Consider the following 21,973-nt stretch of genomic DNA (forward strand, 5'->3'; position numbering starts at 1 on the left):
AATTTCTTTGGAACTTGGACTCATTTCATTTTCACTTGAGGTACGAATTTATCTATCCTAAACCAGTCTTAATACAATTTTGTGTTAAGATAAAGCTACCTAAAATTCTTATTCCAATGTACCTCTAGTAATTCTTTCGTCTTTGAATTAATTTTTCACTATTCAAGTCTTTCTTCAATTTTGAAATATCCAGATTCGCTTCCTTGAAACTTTCAAGTTAATTTCGAAAACGGTGAATTCGTTCGGTCACCGTAATTATTGAATTCTTTCAATCACTACAACACCTTGCGTTGTCTGTATAAATTTGTAGCCTGTGCGAATAGTAAACCCTAATCATACGTTATTCGTTTGACTCATCATTCAAGTAGTCTTGATACAATTATGTATTAAGACCATGATACACTAAATTCTATTATATTGTCCGGTGTATCCTTGCCATTTAAATAAACATCACTCACTTCTGGTTTGATTATTGACAAATCATTTTTCATACTTCCATTCACAAATTGAGATTATTGATTCAGAATCTCCTTCAATTAATAAGTTCTTTTCTAGCATTGAATCCTATTGTTTCTACAAATAATTGCATTTCAAATTTTATGCCTATCAAATATCTCTTTTGATTCATGAAACTTAATCACCTTATTAATGGTATTATTTCATCTCATTTGGTTAACATCAAATCCTGAAATTAAAGTTTTGAGACCATTGAATCCCAAATATCCTATGATATTCTTATATTCATCTTTTGATTCTATCCCAGACACCTTGATAACTAACTAAAAGACATGACGTAACCCCAAGAAGATATCATAGCCCAAATCTCGAGGACGAGATTTAAAACAAGGTGGGGAGGATGTAACATTCTCAAAATTTTAAATTTAAAATAAAGTCATTACACGAATAGATCATGGGTGAGTTGAATGTTAGAAATATGAAGTACCTAGATGGGCCTAGGAACCGTTTAATAATTAATTTATAAATAAAAATAATAATAGTACGATATAGTTGAACCTACTCAATTTTTAATGAAACTTGATTCAAAATGTAGATGACATTATTTTCATTCTAATGGCATATTTATTGTTTTATAGAACGTCATATTTTAGAAGTTATAAGCGCCAAATGAGTGAAAGCTGAATTAATTATAATAATAAAAAAATCAAAGTATTTGAATTAAGAATACAAAAGTGCACGAGTGTGTGCATTGTGTTTACATTTGAAGGAAATTAACTCATATATGGTAGTATCCTCCATTTTAAATAAAATAATAAAATAGTTAAACTTACATATGAAAAATTAGTGTACGTGTATGAATATGGCACATTATACGTGTCCCATGGAGATTCAAAGAAATCCAAATGATTGCGTAGCTAACAAGTCAAGGGCTCAACTATAAATAGAGATAGTTGTAAAGAGTTCGAACTGCTCATACTCCTTCTCTCGATCTCGCTTTCTCTCTCTCTCTCTCTCTCTCTCTCTCTCTATATATATATATATATATATATATATATATATATATATATATTTTTTTTAATTACCTCATAATAATAATAAAGCCATGCCCCATTTTAAGTGTTTTAACCCTTGATCATTGATACCCTGTTCGACTGACGTAGGGCCCCGTAACGTATGTCAAGGCTCTGCCTAAATTCGTTGGGGTTCTGTCTAGTGACGTAGGGATAAAGTGGAATACCTTTATTATTATAAAAATTAAATAAAAACAAGATTCTATCATCGCTTGCGGGCCACGAAGACTATGTCTTCGACTTACGCGGGCCGCGACAGCTCAATATCCGAAAAACACCACAAGCCGCCACGTGTCGATGACTCAGCAACCCTAGCCGCCTTTTCTGGACCTTGCGGGCCGCGTAGCCCTTACCTACGTCTTACGCGGGCTGCGCAAAAACCCAAAACAGGCCCTATAAATTGGAACGATCGGAATTTCATTTTCCTCGCTCAAATTTCGTGATTCTCTTTCAAATTCTGTAGTGTAGGCCCTATACCCGGGCATTATACCCCCCTAATTAATGAAGCTCTGCCTCGTTGTAAGTATCATAACCCCTGGATACGTATTAGATACTCTGCCCGATTGATCTAGGGTTCCGTAACGGCTGTCGTGGTTCTGCCCGACGTAATCGTTGGAATGCCGTCTCGGGGAAGGTATTACTAATGTTAAAATGGGTTATTATACTAACACGTGTGCATTGTTTATTTAATTAGATTATAACCAGGAAGTCACAAAGGAAAGCCTATAACAGCAATGTCAGTAATCTCCTTTATGCAAATTGTTTTTACAAAACCTCACTTAATTAATTATACATTAAGCAGTTATTGAGTATTTGTAAGGATACAATTATAGTCGGTAAATTTGGGGTTTTGTATACAAAATTTGTTACTCCCTTGCGAGGAGTAACATGACCATAAGTCGGAACGACAGTACCGTGTGGTGGTAATTGATATGACTTGGAAACAAATGTAATTGCGGATGCGCCCTCAATACTGTACTATGGTTTTTTATTAAAAACTTGATTAAACTGGGATTCACTCACTAGTATTTCCTGCTGATAAAATGTTTTAAACACGTGTTTCAGGTAACTTAGTGTGAAGCTAATAAAAGCCAGCTGGAGAGCACTGAAGGCTTAGAAAAATGGCAATAAAAGTTACCTAATTAAAAATGAGAATTGTTTTCAATAATTGGGGTCATTCCCTATAGATGCATCAAAATGAAAATTCGGGTTTGTCCCACCTATAAATGTGTTACCAGAGAAACTTGGGTTTTATCCCATTTCTTTAATTTAAATATTTTTGGTGTTTAACTCTGATAAAAATATTTCCTAACTACGGTCCTGATGAAATTTCCGCTGCCAAATCGATAAACACCGATACCACTGAAACTGGCTCACGGCCGCCCGCTCCCTGGGATAGGGGTCGGGGGTTATGACAGAAGGTGGTATCAGAGCTATGCCACTGGTTTAAGCCCTTTAGGTCTTCTTCCAATACCTAAACCCTTAACCATTTGTGTTAGGAAATTAATATCTTATGTGTTATTATGTGAACATAAAATCTTAATGTGTTTATTATGATTTTTATGCCATTAATGAATCTTAAATCCCAATATGTGTTACCCATATCTGTATTTTACACTTATGCTATAGTATATATATAAATGATATATATTAATACTTGAGTGGTAACTATTTTTGTAAGAGAATTCTACCAAAGGTTGGTGTCTTTTCCAACCGTTACCGAAATCAATAACACATGCTCGTAACATATCATCGAGATTTTGGATGTTGCGTTCAGTCTGACCATCAGTTTAGGGTGATAGGTCGTGCTCATATCTAAATGCGAGCCGAATGATTTATGCATAAATTGCCATAGATAGGACGCGAAATGAGGGTCACAATCGGAGATGATAGAGGTGGGCACTCCGTGCAGCGAAACTACTTCCTTTAAGTGTAAGATGGCAAGCTTATCATATTTGTCGGTTTCTTTGACTGTGAGGAAGTGGGCATGTCACACCCCAACCGATGGCGGAATCATCGGGGCACGGCACTAAGCGAAACAGATTGTCCAGAAGTTTCCACAACAACTATTATTACAAATTCAGTTTAATGATATGTCCCATACCGTATCCCAAATAAATAAACAAGTTATCATAGAAGCAACTAGGCAAATAAATTCCGTTCCGACAACTCAGATTTAATTATTACATACCAATTGAATAAAAGTATTGCTTGAAGTCATTAAGACTTATCCGGACAAGATCTACAGACAGCTAATGCCATAGACCCCGGATCGGACAACTCCAACGGCTCCATGGCAATTGTTTATTTGCTTCTAGAGACCCCTAGGTAGACCACGACCTACATCTATTCGTTGGCCTCTAGAGCTTTATTCTAGCCTCGCTTCCCTAGCAGATAAGCATCCTAATTACATGTCACATACGTTAGAATATTGTCAATACATAAAATGTAAAGGTGAGCACACAAGTTTAGTAATAGCATATAGAGTTCGAATAGTTTACGCATAACCAGGCACGTACGCAGAGGAAAACGATGCATGTTAATTATCGACATGGGACCATCGATACCAACGACTGCGGGTTGACCGTCTGAGACGGTTCGCAATACATGATTACCACCGTAATCCATGCAAGTATTTGTCCTTACAACCCCCGTGTGAACGGGTGCTGAGTCCAAACTATAGTACTATGTTGCTAAGGCAGGTAGATAGCATTCCACGTGTAAACATAATAAACAGCATTCATTTAGTCAAGTAGCACATGCAAATGGTCAGCGTTTAAATAGTTTGTGTTTGATTGTGATTTGATAGGTAACGTATGTAACACCCAAAAGTGCTAAAATCAAAAAGGGATCGAGTATACTCACAGTGATTGATTGTGGATTGAAAGGAGCGCTGAGAGTAAGATTAGCCTGAATAGTTCGATAGCATAACGATAAGTAACGCGGAAAAGTAAACAAGTATGGATGGATCGAATGGGCTGGTCGATCGAACGGCAGGTTCGATCGGACAGCCCGTTCGATCGGCTGGTATATCTGTTTGGACAGTCCTGGTAGATCGGCCGGTTGGCTCGATCGGCTGGACCATTTGAGTGGATTGTTTCTTCCTCTGGTGTGTTTGTGTTTGAGGATTTGAACTTTTGAAGTTTTCGTTGCAGCATTTGAGAACACTGAAGTGTTCCTACCTTTCAAGTCGGTCGATCGAGCGGTTTGCTCGATCAGCTAGCTCACTCGATCGGCTAGCTTACTCGATCGGCTAGGAACTTCAGGAGTGGTCCTCCACTGAATGTCACTCGATTGAACAGTCTGTTCGATCGGCTGACATTCCCTACTAAGAACGAGTTGTGAAAACGATTAAGTGTTGAAGCATAGTATCTCATGATCCGAACAGTAATGTTCATCAATCGAGTGACCCATTCGTCCGAACATTACTTCGTCAACACTATACTTCAAAAGTTTGGAAAGGTGGGACGCCATGTGCTAGCCGATCGGCTGGCCCGGTCGATCGGCTGGTGTGTCCGATCGGCTGGGCTGTTCGAACAGCCTAGCCGTTCGGCCAGCATTTCTGACCTGGTCGGTCTTTCATCTAACACTTGGCTGTTTGTTTATTTGTCATTCTTTCAAGGTAACTTGACAACGTGTTGAACTATGATAACCTCCGTTCCTATTTGTTTCCTTGGCTCGAACAGGAACCACCCAAGTCCGGCCGGTGAACGGTTCGGAATGTCGGTTTTAGAGTTTAACCCGAAATCGGTGAACCTTGTTCATAAAATCATAGTCTTAAACCTTTTAACTATTCGAATGATTAGTTAGCCGGTGCAAGCTCCGTTTCTATCGGTTTGAAAGCATTGAGTGTAAAAGAGTTGAAAGAAGGTTGGAAATCCTTCTTTCAATCCTTCACATCATGAGAATGTTTAGATCTATGATGGATCTTAACTTGTTTATGTGGAAATCGGTTAGATCTAAGCCATTCATGGTTGAATGATGCCAAAGTTTGAAGTTCTTCAAGAACACCATGACGACATCACCCAAGAACACTTAGATCTTGGTGATTTCACCGTTAGAATTCAAGTTTTGAAAGATAGAAAGGTGTAGAATCAAGTAATGATAAAAAACGTACAAGAATTAGAGTGAAAACTTACCGGGATTGAGAGAATTCTGAGAAAAGGTGAAGAAGATAGCTGGTTCGGTCAGAGCTTTCCAAAAATGGAAAGTATGACAATGACAACCCTATTTATAGGCTTCCAAAAGAGGAAAGTGGCAGCCGATCGGCTGGGAGCTCCGATCGAGTGGGCTGCTCGATCGGCTGGCAAGATGCTAGCTGATCGGCTAGCCTGTTCGATCAGGATGCTTCCTGTTCGATCCGCCACGCACTTCGAGTATTTTGAGACGATTTTCGACGTTTCGATTTCGATGGACGATGATATGGATACGATAGAGTTCCTAGTCAAATTACTTTTAATCCCAACCACTATATCTAACATACAATCTTCTATAAGTCATGTTTCGATGTCGGTTTCGAGTGAGTTCGATTGCTTTTCGAGTTTCGATTCGATTTTCGATTGATTTGCTTGAATACCACACCAAACATAAAGTAAACACGCACAAGTAACACATAAGGCACACACACACGTATAATAATACCACAATTCGCATAATTCGAGTCTCGAGTTCGATTGATTGTTAGATCGGTTTGATTACTGATTGGTTATCTTTATCGCATTGTTACTTCCTATCATTCACAGTCGTAGATCGGTTCGCGTTAAAACACATTCGATTACTTCGGTTCTTGTTGATTACAACACTTACTCCACATAATACAACTAAAACACAAAATCGACTATCTACAGTCAAAGAAAGTCAAAGTTGACTTGGACTTTGACTTTGACTTTGACATTCGAAAACACGGGGTGTTACAGCCTCCCCTTGTTTAGGGAATTTCGTCCCGAAATTAGGCTCGAAGGCTACACGACACCGTGATTTACCAATTTGATGCTTCAGATCTATTTATTTAATCAACTGCGGGTACTTGGCCTTCATGTCGCTTTCGAGTTCCCAAGTGAATTCCGCGCCTCGTTTGCCTTCCCATCGGACCTTCACGATCGGGATGTGAGAGCGCCTGAGCTGCTTGGTTTGGCGATCCATGATTTCGACAGGCTTTTCCACGAAGTGTAACGTTTCGTTGACCTGAAGATCGTCGAGTGGTACGATTAGATCATGATCAGCAAGGCATTTTCGGAGGTTAGAGACGTGGAAAGTCAGGTGGACGTTACTGAGTTCCTCCGGTAATTCGAGTCTGTAGGCGACCTTTCCGATTCTTTCCAGAATCCTAAAAGGTCCAACATATCGAGGCGCGAGTTTCCTTTTCTTGCCGAATCGGACTACACCCTTCCAAGGTGATACCTTTAGGAGTACGTAGTCACCAACTTCAAATTCAAGGGGCTTGCGTCTTTTATCGGCGTAACTTTTCTGTCTGTTCCGAGCTTTTACCAAGTTGTCTCTTATCTGGTGGATTTTGTCAGTCGTTTCTTGTAGAATCTCGGGACCGGTTAGTTGCGAGTGACCGATCTCGTGCCACACAATAGGCGATCGACATCTTCTACCATACAAAGCCTCGAAAGGTGCCATTTGGATGCTGGCATGATAGCTGTTATTGTACGAGAATTCCACCAATGGCAGGTGTTTATTCCAACTACCACCAAAATCTATAACACGCGCTCGGAGCATGTCTTCAAGAGTACGGATCGTTCTTTCAGTCTGTCCGTCGGTTTGAGGGTGGAATGCAGTACTCAGATTAAGCGACGTACCAATGGCCGCTTGAAATGTTTCCCACAATCGCGAAGTGAACCGAGCGTCGCGGTCTGAAATGATGTCACGAGGCGTACCATGATTACGAATGATCTCGTCAGTGTAGATTTGGGCTAGTCGCTCCACCTTGTAGTCTTCTCGTATAGGCAAAAAGTGGGCTGACTTCGTTAGACGATCAACTATGACCCAAATACCGTCGTGACCTGATGGCGTGGGCGGGAGCTTCGTTATGAAATCCATAGCTACACTCTCCCACTTCCATATAGGTATCGGCGGTTGTTCGACTAAGCCAGAAGGTCTTTGATGTTCAGCCTTGACTCTTGGACAAGTTAAACAGCCTCTAACGTACAGAGCGATATCCCTTTTCATACCCGGCCACCAATACTTATAACGCAGGTCCTGGTACATCTTGTCTGCACCGGGATGAATAGAATATCGGGACTTGTGGGCTTCGTTCATGATAATCTTTCGCAAATCGGTCCGCTTAGGGATCCTAATTCGGTCCAGAAAATAGAATATCCCATCTGATTTGCTTACTAACTGAGCTCCGTCGTGATAGATTCTCTCTCTTTTCAACGTACGCTCGTTAAAGCAAGCATGTTGAGCTTCTCGGATGAGGGTTTCGAGATTGTGCTGGGCTTGGATGTTTCGGGTACTGAGCACGTAACTCTTTCTGCTGAGCGCGTCAGCAACCACATTCGCCTTGCCTGGGTGATAACGAATCTCACAGTCGTAATCGCTGAGAAGTTCTACCCATCGGCGTTGACGCATATTAAGCTCTCTCTGATTGAAGATGTGTTGTAAACTCCTGTGATCTGTGTAGATCGTACACTTAGTGCCATGCAGGTAGTGTCGCCAAATCTTCAATGCAAAGACAACCGCGCCTAGCTCGAGGTCATGGGTTGTATAGTTCTTCTCGTGGATCTTGAGCTGACAAGATGCGTAGGCTATAACCTTGTCTCGCTGCATGAGAACACAACCGAGACCAAGGTTAGAAGCATCACAGTAGACAATGAAGTTGTCGCTTCCGTCAGGCAGTGTAAGAATCGGTGCGTTGCACAGCATATGTTTAAGGGTTTGGAAGGCAGTCTCTTGTGCGTTTCCCCACACAAAAGGCTTGTCCTTATGGGTAAGAGCGGTGAGCGGCACAGCGATCTTGGAGAATCCTTCAATGAATCGTCGATAATAGCCCGCTAGTCCGAGAAAAGAACGAACTTCTGACGGGTTCTTAGGCGTAATCCAGCTTTTGACAGCTTCAATCTTCGCAGGATCGACATGGATACCTCGACTATTCACTATGTGACCCAGAAATTGAACCTCCTCCAACCAGAATTCGCACTTGGAAAACTTGGCGTAGAGTTGGTTTCCCTGAAGTAACTCGAGAACCAAACGTAGATGTTGCGCGTGTTCGGCTTTCGATTTGGAATAGATCAAGACATCGTCGATGAACACGATGACGAAACGGTCAAGATAAGGCTTACACACACGATTCATGAGGTCCATAAAAACCGCGGGTGCGTTGGTTAGACCAAAGGGCATAACAACAAATTCGTAGTGTCCATAACGGGTCCGAAAAGCAGTTTTAGGAATGTCTTCCTCTTGAATCCGTAGCTGATGGTATCCTGAACGCAGATCGATCTTAGAGAAGCATGCTGCACCTTGTAGCTGATCAAACAAATCGTCAATTCGTGGCAAGGGGTATCGGTTCTTGATCGTTAGCTTATTCAATTCCCGATAGTCGATGCACATCCGGAACGATCCATCCTTCTTTTTGACAAAAAGGACTGGCGCGCCCCAAGGAGAGGTGCTTGGGCGAATAAAGCCTTTTTCGAGTAATTCCTAGAGTTGATTCGAGAGTTCCCGCATTTCGGATGGAGCGAGTCGATAAGGGGCTTTGGCAACGGGGTTAGCTCCAGGAATGAGGTCGATACGAAAGTCGATATCACGACTTGGTGGTAGTCTGGGAAGATCATCAGGGAACACCTGAGGAAATTCACGAACCACTGGAACATCTTTGACTTCAACTTTCTTTTTCTTTCCCTTCTCCGCTACTACAATGTTGGCCAAGAAGGCTTGGTATTCCTTGCGAAGATACTTGCTGGCTTGAATACATGACATAAGCTTGAGACCCTTCGATGCTGTTTCACCATATACACATAGAAGATCACCATTCGCGAGCGAGAATCGAATCATCTTTTCAAAGCACACAACTTCAACATGGTTTTCACGAAGAAAGTCCATGCCTATTATGACGTCAAAGCTTCCGAGTTGCATCGGAATGAGGTCGATTGGGAAGATGTGATTGTTGAGCTCGAGAGTACAATCACGGAGTATTAAGTTAATGGCAATAGTTCTTCCTGTAGCGACTTTGACTTCGAATGACGAGGACAGATAAGAGCGCTTACGACTAAGGAGCTTCTCGAATTCAAATGACACAAAGCAGTTATCGGCTCCAGTATCAAACAAACATGATGCATAAATACCATTCACAAGGAACGTACCATTAACCACGTTGTTATCCGCCTGAGCCTGGCGGGCATTGATGTTAAAGGTTCGGGCATGGGCTGCTTGCTGCTGGTGCTGAGGCTGCTGTTGTTGCTGTTGTTGCTGTTGCTGCTGGGGCTCTTGCTTGACCACCCTGTTCGGGCATCTGTTGGCAAAGTGGTTAGGGTCACCACATGCAAAGCAGACTCGAGCATTGACTGCTGGTGCTTGAGCTGCTTGCTGGCCTTGAGGGGCAGGGAGTAGAGCTTGGTTGACAGTAGCTTGAACTGGGGCTTGACGAGGACCATAGCGACAGTTCGCGGTGAAATGACCGTACAGATTGCAGTGAGCGCAAAAACGACAAGCTAGACCCACTGGATGATGATACGAACATGTCGGGCAGAGTGGGTGAGGGCCTGTCTATGCACGCTTCGCTGGCGGTGCATTGATCACTGGAGCTGAGCGCTGGTGGTGCTGCTGTTGAGCTGGTACCGCTTGCAGGGGAGTGGCGTTTGTCGCGGCAGCACAGCTCTTGTTGCTGGAGCTGTTGTTGTTGTTCTTCTTCTTCCTTCTTGAAGACTTGGAGGATTGAGCAGATGAGTCGGTGGGTGTCGCAGTGGCTTGATGCAGAGACTTGGTTTGCTTATCCCAGAAACCAGACTTGACTCGCTTATCGTTGATCTCAGCGGCGAGTAGGTAGGTTTCTTCGATCGTTGCTGGCTTGGAGGCGTGAACAAAATCTGCTACACAGTCTGGCAGAGCTCGGATATACTTCTTGATGGTCAAATCTGGAGTCTTGACCTGATCGGGACATATGATACTGAGCTGCTTGAAGCGAGCAGTGAGGGCAGCGTTGTCTCCGTCTTTCTGCTTGATGACCCAGAATTCATCCTCCAGCTTTTGGCGTTCATGAGGAGGGCAGAATTCATCGATCATAATTGCCTCCAGTTCCTCCCATGTCAGCTCGTAAGCTGCATCATTCCCATGCTTGTTTCGTTCAGCAGTCCACCAGTCTAGAGCACGGGACTGGAAGACGCCAGTAGCATTGAGAGTGCGGAGATTTTCGGGGCATCCGCTTTGTCGCAGGGTGACTTCAACTGAATCGAACCAATGAAACATGGCGGTAGGGCCATCCTCACCGGTGAACTCCTTCGGTCCGCATGCCTTAAACTGCTTGAAGCTAAAAGCGGTCTTGCTTGAATCCTTAGGGTTCTCAGCTCGGGATTCCTCAGACGTTTTGCTGGCATTTTCATACACCTCACTCACGGCTTTCGCCACTTGTTTGGAGATGATAGCAGCGAGACGTCGGTCTCTCTTTTCTTGGCGAGTCATGGTCTGCAATAGACATCGTCAAGGGACTCAACACAACGTAATCGAATCTCACCTCACACGCCTACCACTATCTAAAGCATAGAATCACGTCGAATCACATATCACATAATCACATAATCACATAATCACATAATCACAGATACACATAAGCACAGAAGCACATAGAACACGTAGATCACAGAAGCACATAAATACTTGGAGCACAAAATACGGAAACACGCAAATACCTAGGCACTTAATTACTGAAGCAGTCAGAAAACAGAAACCTATCCTTCAAAGTTCGCGTGTCGTTCGGATATTGTATCTGATAGCACCGTATGGTATAGTCTAACTTAGTCGTATAGCATATCATAGTATGATACCGTCTAGATTTGCGATAGCTGGGTGTCGATTAGGGATAGAATAACAGTACAAGTCGTGTGTTGTTGATTAAAATGATAGCAGAATCGAATATCATCCCAAAATAAAACAGAGAAAGCAAATATAACACAAAACAGAGAAAGCACACATAAACACATAAAATCAACAAGTATACCTGATGACTTGTCAAATTCGAAACATATAAAATCGAGAGATAGATTGTCTGCGGCTACTAGACATCGACTAACCAAGGCAACTCGACTATTCACAGTAGACTTGTCATCACTTCCGACTCTAGAGGTTGTGTTTCTGCCTCGATTCTTGGGCATTCCACACGCGCCTCCTAGGTCATACTTGTGAGTTCAGGTCGTTGGAGTCCATCGAAGCCTTGGTGAGATGAATAAAATACAGAACAAACTACAAAGGTTAGGGTTTCACCCCTTGGCTTTGCAATTTCTTCCTTGTTTTTAGTAAAATCGAGAAGAACTTTCTTCAAAATGGGGGTTTCACACCTGATTTGGTATAATTCTCCTCGTTTATTGACGAAAATATCGAGATGAAGGAATAAAATCCCCATAAGTCAGGAAATTTAGTCGGGAGTTTGCGGTTTTCACACCTCTTCCTGACTGAATCGCCTGACGTTAGTTGAAAATTTGAGCGCAGTGATAGTGAAGAATTACAGAATAAGGCACATAAACTGGGTCTGGTGGTTCCTAACTATAGTCTAGGTCTCTAAGACAGCGACCCGGACAAGGTCGTGTCTGCCTAATTCCCTATAGTTATGGCTCTGATACCAATCTGTCACACCCCAACCGATGGCGGAATCATCAGGGCGCGACACTGAGCGAAACAGATTTTCCAGAAGTTTCCACAACAACTATTATTACAAATTCAGTTTAATGATACGTCCCGTACCGTATCCCAAATAAATAAACAAGTTATCATAGAAGCAACTAGGCAAATAAATTCCGTTCCGACAACTCAGATTTAATTATTACAAACCAATTGAATAAAAGTATTGCTTGAAGTCATTAAGACTTATCCGGACAAGATCTACAGACAGCTAATGCCATAGACCCCGGATCGGACAACTCCAACGGCTCCATGGCAATTGTTTATTTGCTTCTAGAGACCCCTAGGTAGACCATGACCTACATCTATTCGTTGGCCTCTAGAGCTTTATTCTAGCCTCGCTTCCCTAGCAGATAAGCATCCTAGTTACCTATCACATACGTTAGAATATTGTCAATACATAAAATGTAAAGGTGAGCACACAAGTTTAGTAATAGCATATAGAGTTCGAATAGTTTACGCATAACCAGGCACGTACGCATAGGAAAACGACGCATGTTAATTATCGACATGGGACCATCGATACCAACGACTGCGGGTTGACCGTCCGAGACGGTTCGCAATACATGATTACCACCGTAATCCATGCAAGTATTTGTCCTTAACAACCCCCGTGTGAACGGGTGCTGAGTCCAAACTATAGTACTATGTTGCTAAGGCAGGTAGATAGCATTCCACGTGTAAACATAATAAACAGCATTCATTTAGTCAAGTAGCACATGCAAATGGTCAGCGTTTAAATAGTTTGTGTTTGATTGTGATTTGATAGGTAACGTATGTAACACCCAAAAGTGCTAAAATCAAAAAGGGATCGAGTATACTCACAGTGATTGATTGTGGATTGAAGGGAGCGCTGAGAGTAAGATTAGCCTGAATAGTTCGATAGCATAACGATAAGTAACGCGGAAAAGTAAACAAGTATGGATGGATCGAATGGGCTGGTCGATCGAACGGCAAGTTCGATCGGACGGCCCGTTCGATCGGCTGGTATATCTGTTTGGACAGTCCTGTTCGATCGGTCGGTTGGCTCGATCGGCTGGACCATTCGAGTGGATTGTTTCTTCCTCTGGTGTGTTTATGTTTGAGGATTTGAACTTTTGAAGTTTTCGTTGCAGCATTTGAGAACACTGAAGTGTTCCTACCTTTCAAGTCGGTCGATCGAGCGGTTCGCTCGATCGGCTAGCTCACTCGATCGGCTAGGAACTTCAGGAGTGGTCCTCCACTGAATGTCACTCGATCGAACAGTCTGTTCGATCGGCTGACATTCCCTACTACGAACGAGTTGTGAAAACGATTAAGTGTTGAAGCATAGTATCTCATGATCCGAACAGTAATGTTCACCAATCGAGTAACCCATTCGATCGAACATTACTTCGTCAACACTATACTTCAAAAGTTTGGAAAGGTGGGACGCCATGTGCTAGCCGATCGGCTGGCCCGGTCGATCGGCTGGTGTGTCCGATCGGCTGGGCTGTTCGAACAGCCTAGCCGTTCGGCCAGCATTTCTGACATGGTCGGTCTTTCGTCTAACACTTGGCTGTTTGTTTATTTGTCATTCTTTCAAGGTAACTTGACAACGTGTTGAACTATGATAACCTCTGTTCCTATTTGTTTCCTTGGCTCGAACAGGAACCACCCAAGTCTGGCCGGTGAACGGTTCGGAATGTCGGTTTTAGAGTTTAACCCGAAATCGGTGAACCTTGTTCATAGAATCTGAGTCTTAAACCTTTTAACTATTCGAATGATTAGTTAGCCGGTGCAAGCTCCGTTTCTATCGGTTTGAAAGCATTGAGTGTAAAAGAGTTGAAAGAAGGTTGGAAATCCTTCTTTCAATCCTTCACATCATGAGAATGTTTAGATCTATGATGGATCTTAACTTGTTTATGTGGAAATCGGTTAGATCTAAGCCATTCATGGTTGAATGATGCTAAAGTTTGAAGTTCTTCAAGAACACCATGATGACATCACCCAAGAACACTTAGATCTTGGTGATTTCACGGTTAGAATTCAAGTTTTGAAAGATAGAAAGGTGTAGAATCAAGTAATGATAAAAAAACGTACAAGAATTAGAGTGAAAACTTACCGGGATTGAGAGAAATCTGAGAAAAGGTGAAGAAGATAGCTGGTTCGGTCAGAGCTTTCCAAAAATGGAAAGTTACTTTTAATCCCAACCACTATATCTAACATACAATAGAGTTCCTAGTCAAATTACTTTTAATCCCAACCACTATATCTAACATACAATCTTCTATAAGTCATGTTTTGATGTCGGTTTCGATTGAGTTCGATTGCTTTTCGAGTTTCGATTCGATTTTCGATTGATTTGCTTGAATACCACACCAAACATAAAGTAAGCACGCACAAGTAACACATAAGGCACACACACACACACGTATAATAATACCACAATTCGCATAATTCGAGTCTCGAGTTCGATTGATTGTTAGATCGGTTTGATTACTGATTGGTTATCTTTATCGCATTGTTACTTCCTATCATTCACAGTCGTAGATCGGTTCGCGTTAAAACACATTCGATTACTTCGGTTCTTGCTGATTACAACACTTACTCCACATAATACAACTAAAACACAAAATCGACTATCTACAGTCAAAGAAAGTCAAAGTTGACTTGGACTTTGACTTTGACTTTGACATTCGAAAACACGGGGTGTTACAGGGCAGATTTAGTTAGACAGTCCACGATCACACATATGGTGTCATTCCCGCTTTGAGTTATGGGTTACCCGGATACGAAATCTATGGAAATTTGTTCCCATTTCCACGTTGGTAATTCTGGTTGCTGAAGCAACCCAGACGACTTTTGATGCTCAATCTTGACCTTGGCGCAGGTCAAGCACTTGCTTACACACTTGGTTATGTTCGCTTTCATGTTAGGCCACCAATATAGTGCCTTCAGGTCGTGATACATTTTTTTCAGAACCAGGATGAATCTAGTATCAAGACTTCTATTCTTCGACCATCACAAGATCTCGCAAGCTTTCGTACAATGGAACCCATATTCACTCCATGAAATAGCGAATACCGTCTGATTTAGTTCCGAGTTGTTTCTCCATGCCACGCATGGATTCAGTTAGAAGATTCTCTTCCTTCAATGCTTCGACTTGAGCATTGCAAGTTTGTTCTGGAAGATTGGAATGAATAGTAAGTTGTAGAGCTCGAACTCATTTAGGTTAGGTTTTCTTTCGGCTGAGGGCATCAGCTACAACGTTAACCTAGCTCGGATGGAATTTGATAGTGCAATCATAATCATTCAGGAGTTCAACTCATCGATGTTGTCGCATGTTTAACTCCTTTTGTTCAAATATGTGCTAGAGACTCTTGTGATCGGTGTAAATCATACATTTGGTACCGTACCAGTAATGTCTCCAGATCTTGAGAGCAAAGACCACAGTTCCTAGTTCCAGATTGTGGGTAGTTTAGTCTTTCTCATGTACTTTAAGTTGATGAGACGCGTATTCGATTACTTTTTCGCGTTGCATCAAAATGCAACCGAGACCTTGAATAGATGTGTCGCAGTAGACAACGAAATCGTTGGTGCCTTCTGGTAAGGATAAGATAGGTGCGCTACAAAGTTTCTCCTTAAGGAGTTGATATGTAGATTCTTAGGTATCACCCCACTTGTAAGTGGTACCCTTTTGAATTACAACAGTGAGAGGTTAAGCGATTTCAAAAATCCCCCAATGAAGACAATTCTTAATGGAGTTAATCTTGACTTGATGGGCAGGTATACCGGCTTCGTTGACTACATGTCCAAAGAAATGGACTTCACGAATCCAAAAGTCACATTTCGAGAATTTCGCATAAAGTTGTTCCCTTTTAAGAAGCTCTAAAATGAGGCGTAAATGCTCTTCGTGCCCCCTTGCCCTTAGAGTAAATCAGAATGCCATCAATGAAAATGATAACGAATTTGTCGAGGTAGGATTTGCACACTCGGTGCATGAGGTCCATGACGACCGCTGGTGCATTGGTTAATACATAAGGCCTAACTAGAAACTAGTAACGGTCGTACCGAGTTCGAAAGGAAGTCTTAGAGATGTCCTCATCTCGGACTCTCAACTGATGGTAGACCGATTTCAGATAGGTTTTAGGATAAAACAAATCCTTGAAGTTGATATTGATTGATACTGATCATGATATCTTGGTAGGTATCGATAATGCTATTTTGGTTGTAGTTGGTTGTAGTAGATGACCAGCTCATGGTCTAAGAGGAAATAAATTCGGAAATAAAGAGGTTGATGAAGTTATACATAGGTATGGTGCTTTCACACAGAAAGGGTGTTGACCTGGTATACCTCAATAAAGTTGAAATTTATTTTGTGCTCCTGCACTCGATGAACTTAAGTATGGCTCGTTGCTCCTTGAGTATCATTCGTAGAGAGTGATTTAACCAAGCGAGGGTTCGCGTATAATAGAGTTAGATAAGAACCATGGTATTCATTACAGCACAACAGGATAAGACATGAAAAAACATAACAAAGTGTGGCCACCATGAATGTGTTCCACTCAGTGTAATGCATAATTGTTTTAGAATCACCAGTAAAATTTATCCGATGACGAGGATGTAGTTGGTCATACGCAAGTGGTATAAATAGAAATAAAAATGTTATTCGTCGATGGAAGTGTTACATTGAAGGTGTTGGCACAACAAGAGTTGTCCAGAGAAAAATGGTTGTCGTCTGAGTTTGTAGTGTCTAGGTTCAACAGAAGCGTCCGTCATAGTTGTCGAGCTTGCCCGTGTGCAAATAAGGATAAGTTCACTATGATTCATGAACTTGAATGAGTTTGTAATTTGTTAAGTCTGTAAGCAAACAGATTCAAAAGTGTTGAACTAAGTCGTGTGCATGAATTAGGAATAGCACATACGTCGTCAAGAGGTTTCATTACGAGGACGCGAAAACATGTTCAAATGGTATGGGAATTTGTCTCATTTTAAATTGTAGTTTTTTTATTTATATTTCTTTTGTAGTTTAAATTATTTATATTTCTTTTGTAGTTTAAATTATAGAATTTTAAAATTTTGAGAATTTGTCTCATTTTACACACACTTAACTGAAAAACTTAATGGCCATCTACTGTGTGGAATATCTTAGTAACAAGTTATTAAACCAAAAAGAAAAACAATATAATTTTAGAAAGGTGAGAACTAATGATGAAATATTGGCAAACCACGGACACTATTCGAGTATATGAGTATGAAAAAAATACAGATTAAGATACTAGTTTCAAGTCAGTTATCTATACTATATTATAATACATATGAGAAGAAGAAAAAGTAATTTTAAATAAGATTTAAGAGCTTAAGTGATGCCAAGTGTTAAAACATATTATACAAAGCATACAATAATTAACTTTTGTTAAAAGTTCAAGGATTACTTATTGTTCCTATATCCCACATAGACTGAGAAACAAAAATAAAGAGTAAATTACAAGTTTGTTCTTTAAGTTAACACCCTTTTTAGGCGGTGTCCTCTAGCGCTAAAATTGACGAGTTTTGTACTTATTGTTTCAAAATCCTGCACGTTATGCCCTTTAGCCCAAATCTAGTTTGATTTTTTGGTTAAGTATGGTCATGTGCCTTGCATATGAGGGCATTCTTGTCATTTCATCTTCATATGGGCTATTGTGTAAATAACTTTTATTTAGGGACTATTTTATACAAAACTAAAAAATAGAAAGGTATATAAAGTCTCTCTCTCTAATATGAAACCCCCCTCTCTCACTTCTCTCTCTCAAAAATTCGGCGGTGGGGTGGGATTGGTTGTTGCGGCGACGCAGGGTGGTGGGGTGATTATGGTGGTGAGTTGATGGCAACGATGTGTGAAGAGAGGTTGTGGTGGTGGGTTAGGGGCGCCCGTGGGATCTATGGTTGCAATGGCACTGTGTAGTGGGTTGGTTGTTGTGGTGGGTTAAGGGTGTTTATGGTGGTGGTGGGTGAAGGGTGGTTGTGGTGGTGGGTTGATGGCGGGTGGTTGTGGGAGGTGGGTTGGTGACAGGTGCCTGAGGTGGTGGTGTCTTGATGGAGAGAGATGGAGAGAGAGAGAGAGTTGATGGTGGTGGTGAGTTGGCAGGTGGTGGTGAATTGATGGTGGTTGTGGTGGATATGGTAGAGAGAGATAGTAGTACAGAGAATGGTAGAGAAAAAGAGCGCTATAGAGATATAATAATTTTTACAAATATTTTGTTTTATTTTTTAAATAATTTTAAAAAAGTTTGATTTTTAGCATTTTGACAAGAATACAATATATGCTTAGCCCTTTTGATAAAATAAGGTGTAAGTTGATCCAAATTGAGTTGAGTTTCTAGTCGACCCAAGCTCAAGTTTAAATATGATGTTTGAGTCAAGCTTGAGCTAGCCTTGGCTTAACTTGTTAACATCTTTTGAGTGTTGTTTCCTACAATTTGACGCGGACACCCCTCTAATAATAAATAATAAGTAATAAAAAGTCACAAATAATATGTGACATTAACTGTTTATGTCACACCCCAACCGATTGCGGAAACATCAAAGTGAGACGAAGATAGATTGCTTATCACACATAACGCCAATTGTGACAATAGAATTAAAAATAAATTGATTTCATTCATAACAAAGTGCTACAATACATGGAACTTGAAATACAACATATTCAATACAAGGAAAACAACACAACAATCAAGTACAAAATTTTATACAACATATTAAACCTAAAATGTCTATATGTGTATCTAGGTATCATCACTACTTCAGTTTCATAGCATCGTCATCATCAACCTATAACATGTTAAAAAGTATAGTTCAATACAAATATGTATTGGCGAGTATACAGGTTGTCATACATAGCATAAAAAGATAAGTTTTGAACAATTCCACATGGCAAGCTACTGAAACAAGATAAACAATAAAATCAACATGTGTTTAACTAATCAAACCAATGATGAAATGCAGTAAGCGCTTAACATAACCCAAAGTTTACAGGCGGTGTGTTAATCCTATAGCTCTATATATGTCAAGGATAGGCTCGTACGAAGTTAATGACAAGTCTAACACAAAACGGAATAACCCCAAGTTTAAAGTATCAAGTAACTAGTATGCATACATGTATAAGGAATGGTTGTGCATTTAAGAATAAAGTTTAAGTGTAAGTTTATAGTTTAACATGTTACACCCCAAAAGGTGGTAAACGAAAAGGGGGTTCAAGTATACTCACAAAATTGCTAATTCTTCCGATTATCCAAGTGTTGACGAGTGAATGAGTTTAGGAGGTTGAATGTATACAGATTGGAGTTCAAGGTAAGTTTAAAGTCGGAATTCGGAATTTAAAAGTATATGGAAAGTAAATATTTATGAGAAAATAACCATCTAGCACATAATACTCGTTTTTGACACTATGAAACCCATAGGGGTTTGAATGTTTTCATGGGTTAAAGTACCCATTAGAATCGTAACGAGAACTAAGTTCTTAGATGCTGTAACTTAGTATTTTGACAAATAACCATTAGATTATCATCAAAGGTTCGGTTACTATAGTTTTATATATTCTATATAGTATATAATATAAGTCTTAGTCCATCAAGTATAACAATATTATCATGGAAGTCATGCATAGAGGTAGGAAGATAAATCTTCCATTTTAAGACCTCTTTTGTATTCACCAATGCACAAGTTGTCACAAGACAACAAGGATGGTCATGAATGTACAATAAAGAATTGAAATAAACTAACTAACTAACTAAGAAGAAAACATCAAGTGATGTGTGGATTTGTAAGTAGGATAGCCCAAGCTATCCAAATAATCACACATATTCAAGTTCAAGACTTGTTCATCACTTGTGGGTTAAAACCCTTTTAAAACAGAAAGTTTTGAGGCTTAAAACCTCTGGATTTGTATGTTACAACCTTGTTTTTAAGAATACATAATCATAGTCTTGATTAGTGGCATAAGGACATAGGAATGTATAAAGAAAATATAAGTTCATGTATGTTTAATAAATTTTCCTTCCAAAACAGAAAGTTGGACCTCATTTTGGTGATGTTTCACCTTGGTTTTCCATGGAAAACCTTGTGAGAACAATTCTAGAGGTGTTCCATACTTTGTAGAGTAAGAAGAAGTGAAAAAGATGGAAGAAAGGTGAAGAAAAGTGCTCATTTAGCACTTAGAATAATCTGTCCAAAACTTGCATTTTCAGCTGAGATTAGAGTGTTTTGAGAGTGTAAATGAGTTGGAAAAAATGAAAATGAGTGTTGGGAGGCTTGGTTTTGTAGTTGAGTGAGGTTAGGTGAGTGTTTAATGAGGTTTAGAAGCTCATTGGTGGAGAATGGAGGTGGAGGTTGGAGCCATAAATACAAGATTCAAAATTTATATTTTAGGGTGGAGGTTGGAGCCAAAAATGCTGATTCAAAACATGGGTTTTAGGGGAGGTTTGGATTTTTGTCACAAATGGTCCCTCAAGTTTGATAAGTATGCAATTAGGGCCCCAAAGTTAGGTTTTAGGGTGTTTTCGAGTGCTTTTCGCATAGTTTCAAGCGTGTAACAAGCATACAAGTATCGTAAACTTAATAGTGATGTCAAGTATGTCCATGTATGTGAAATTATGTAAAACAAGTATCGGTAATGCCGGTTGTAACACATAGTTGTCGGTTATCGCACAAAATGCAAGTATAGGCGATTTACGATCTATAACACATAATTGCTAGTATAATTAATATGTCAAAGGTGCGTACAAGTATAAAATGATGTATTATGATGTATAATAAGTATTGGAATCATTAATTGTTCGTTAATCACAAGTATTGCACGTAAACGCGTTGAAAGTCAGTTATTTGCTTGTATCGTCACATAGTTTCGAATTAGGGTTCGTTGCATGCGATTACAAGTATAAATTAAACATAACAAGTATAAATAGAAAATAATTGATATAAATATGACTTTCATTATGATCGGTGTCGCGGATTACAAGGTTTCAAAACGAAATACGATTACAAAGAATACAAGTTTCCAAAAATAGAATTACAAGACAACTTTCTAATTAAGGAAAGTTACGAAAAAACGGAGCGTTACAGTTTAGGTATATAAAATCATCTTTTAATAACTTAAATATATTTAGAAACTGTAATAAGCCTTGGTTATAAAACCAAGTTGGTTTTGAAGATTGAAAATTTAACACGAGTGGATCGAAGTCATCGTTATTTAGGCTGTAAACGAACTGAACGTTCAGCGAACAGTTCGTGAACCATTCGGTGGGAAGTTCGTTTACGCTTATTCGTATAATAAATGAACGAACATAAACAAGAAATTTCGTTCGGTTAGTTAAATGAACGAACACGAACAGATTTCTCGTTCGTGAACATTCGGTAATGTGCTCGTGAACATTCGTTCATGTTCGTTTGTTTATATTGTTCATTAAAGATTTTTTAGCCTTAATTTATTTTATCTATACTTTTTTATATATTTTAATTCGTTATTTTGTTCATTAAAGATTTTTAGCCTTTATTTATTTTATCTAAACTTTCTTTATATATTTTAATTATTATTTATCTCATTACCCAAACAAATAAAATTGGAAACCCTATCTCCATCTTGTTTATGCATCGTTACACTTTCCTTCTCA

This window comes from Helianthus annuus, chromosome 4 (assembly GCF_002127325.2).
Source record: "Helianthus annuus cultivar XRQ/B chromosome 4, HanXRQr2.0-SUNRISE, whole genome shotgun sequence".
NCBI classification, from domain to species: Eukaryota; Viridiplantae; Streptophyta; class Magnoliopsida; order Asterales; family Asteraceae; genus Helianthus; species Helianthus annuus.